A 3,356-nucleotide genomic window follows, 5' to 3' on the forward strand; every position below is an offset into this window, starting at 1 on the left:
GTTTATTTTTCAGAAGGTCAGCCAAGTGTCCAAGCTGGGTACAAGAGCAAGTGGGCTCAGCTTCCACCTACTTGGCCGCCACCTTTGTTCCCCCTGAAATTTTTTTTATTATTATTATTTTTTTATTTTTATTTTTATTTTATTTTATTCTATTAGTGAAAAGAAAAAGAATTGTTTATTTAACAGTTATGTAGATTTAGATTATTTGCAGATTTCTGCTGTTAAGTCTTATGTTCTTTAAAACACCCTTAAACACATATCCTTGCCTCCCCCTACCAAATCTGGCCAGTCTTAGGAAAGTCAGAAACACCGTTTCCCTACTTTCCAAACACAGTTCGGCTTTACCAGCAGCTGCGAATCACTCAATTCTGATTGGGGAGGTCCTTTCTGTGCTGTGGTGCCCTCCAGCTCTCAATGCAGAACCGCCTGGATTCTCAGCCTCCTTGCAAACTGCCTTTTTCCTGCAAACCACGCAGATCTCCTCTCCTCAAAACCGCATGGCGAGAGCCTCTTAAAGCAGCCTGGAGACCCCTTCTCAAAGCCACGTGGAGGGAGCTCATGAGAGGGAGAGAGCCTGAAATTTTTTTTTAAAGAGGGGGCTATGAAACAGCGATTGTATGCCTTCCAAAGCCTAACACATTAATATATGGCCCTTTAAGAAAAAGATTTGCCAACCCCTGTGAGACCAGACATGTAAGAACCACAATAACAGAGTAGGTAACCTTACTAAGTCTTAGGAAGAACTTCTTGGGTCATAGTTTGACACTGAACCAGAGAACAAGTGTTTGGGCCTTTCTGCCACAGGGGTAAAAAAAATCAAGCTTTGTCTAACGTAGAGAAAGGATACCAAGGTTTTGAAAGTTATAATAGCTACCACATATCGATTGTGTGTTGTGTGCCAGACCCTATGCTAAGCATTTGCTATGCATGATCCAGTTTAATTGCCATCATTGCTGTCCTGGCTCTACCACTTACCAGCTGTGTGACGTTGGACCAGATTCTTACCCTCTCTCTATCTCATTTTCTTCCTATTTTAAATGGGATAGAGGCCCTGGCTAGTGTGGCTCAGTTGGTTGGAGTGTTGTCCCAAAGACTAAAAGATCGTGGGTTCGATTCTTGGTCAGGGCACGTACCCAGGTTGCAGGTTTGATCCCCAGTTGTGGCTTGTACGAGAAGACAACCAATCAATGTTTCTCACATTGATGTCTGTCTGTCCGTCTGTCTCTCTCCCTCCCTCCCTTCCTGTCTCTCAAAAGCAAAAAAAAAAAAATGTCCTCAGGTGAGGATAAAAACAGTTAAAATGGGGTAGAACCAGTGATTACCTCATGGAGTTATTATGACAATTAAATGAATTAATTCATGTAACAGTGCCTAGAACATAACAAGCTCTCAGTAACTAATTACCACATGAAGAAATGAACGTTTAGAGAAAATAACTTGCTCACTGTTACAGAGTGGTGGGACCTGAACTTGACCATTAATCTGTAGTTACACCTAGCTGCTAGAGATGAGGCTGCTTACTAACCAAATAAAAAGGGGCATCACGATGTGGCAGGTAACTTCCTTGACCACACTTCTGCAAAGTCATTGTAGTGTAGGGGTATCTGTCTCCAACCCTCCCCCATTTCCCAAGATCCACAACTAGACAGCTATCCATGAATAAAAATAGCTCTGGGTGAGCTCTAGAGTTTACTTAAACTTCAGCAACACAGACGAACAACAAAACAAAATAATTGTACAAAAAGGAAAGAGGACAGCTTCATCTAGCCTGCCTCATCCAATCCCCTAAGCCAGCATTGCTCAGTGCCCAGAGGGACTTGCCAGCTAAAATGAGGTCCCCTCATTGGGAAGGGAAGAGTGAGGTGCTTCCTCAGCCTTTTGAGGCATTGTATAAAGGTCCCAGTTAAGTGTCACCCAACCCAGAGACCAGCAAAGCTGAGACATACCGGTTGGTGCAAAAGTAATGTCCGACTTTTTAAAAAGAAAGTTTTAGATAGTATTTATTAAATTTGTGCCTCTTCTTATAGTTTTTTGATGTCACAGTGACTAATTTATACCTTATTTTTTCAGTTATCAAAGTATTGTTCATAATCGTCCACAATATTTGTACCCATGTTCGTCCCATCTAAAGACCACATTAGAAATGTTTTACTCTATGAGTTTCATAATGGTGCCAATGCAAGTACAGCAGCAAAGTCTATCCAGAGCACTTATGGGGATGATGCAGTGACCGAAAGAAGTTGCAGGAGGTGGTGGTTTTCCTGTTTCTGAAGTGGGGACTTCAGTTTGAAAAACGAGCCAAAAGAGCGTCATCCAAAAAACTTGATTCCTAAGTGTTGTCACAGAAAACCCCACCTTCTAGGCAACTAGCAGAACAATTTAACATAGCTCATACAACCATGCTACGCCAACTGAAAAGGATCAGAAGGGTTTCAGTAGTTGGAAAATGGGTCGCACCCTAACTATCTCCAGAGAATCTGCAACAGCGTGTTGCTTGTTGTGAATCATTGCTTTCGCGACACCTTCAGGCACCATTTTTAGGTAGGCTTGCTATAGGTGATGAGAAGTGGATCCTTTATCATAATGTTAAACTCCGCTGATCGTGGATCATTCGAGGAGGAAGAAGTTCAACAACCAAGAGGAGGACTTCATCCAAAGAAGATCATGTTGAGTGTATGGTGGGATATGGAAGGAATTGTCCGTTACATACTGTTAGAAAACTATCAATTACTGCTAATCTTTACTGTGAACAACTTCATCATCTGAAAGCAGCTTTGAACCAAAAGCAACCCTCCTTAGTCAACAGAAAGGGTGTCATCTTCCATCGTGATAATGCTTGTCCTCACATAGCTTGACTCACCAAAAATTTCTTGAAAGAGCTTTGTTGGGAAATACTGCTTCATCCTCCATATTCTCCTGACCTTGCCCCTTCTGATTATCACTTGTTTTGGGGACTACAGAACCATTTTGATGGTCTTAGGTTGACATCAAGAGAAGAGGTTGAAAATGAGTTGGATTGATATTTTGCTAAAAACCCTAAAGAATTTTACAAGCATGGGATTTAGAAGCTAGTTGACAGATGGAATGAGGTTCTAGAAAGCAAAGGAGGTTATGTTAATGAATAAATATATTCCTAATCATGGGCTTTTTCATTTTTAAAATAGACGTCAAAATCAGACATTATTTTTGCACCAACTTTATACATGGTTAGGAACCAGGAAAAAAAGCAACGGGCTATTGGAAGCAGGAAAATAGTGGGGACGATCGTGGATCCCTGTGACCTGCTCTGCAGACAAATCCAGCCGCTTTCACCATTGACAAAACCAACAGACAGCACAGCTGCTCCCTGCAGATTT

This window comes from Furipterus horrens, unplaced genomic scaffold (genome assembly GCF_987537825.1).
Source record: "Furipterus horrens unplaced genomic scaffold, mFurHor1.1.pri manual_scaffold_2, whole genome shotgun sequence".
Classification (NCBI taxonomy): Eukaryota; Metazoa; Chordata; class Mammalia; order Chiroptera; family Furipteridae; genus Furipterus; species Furipterus horrens.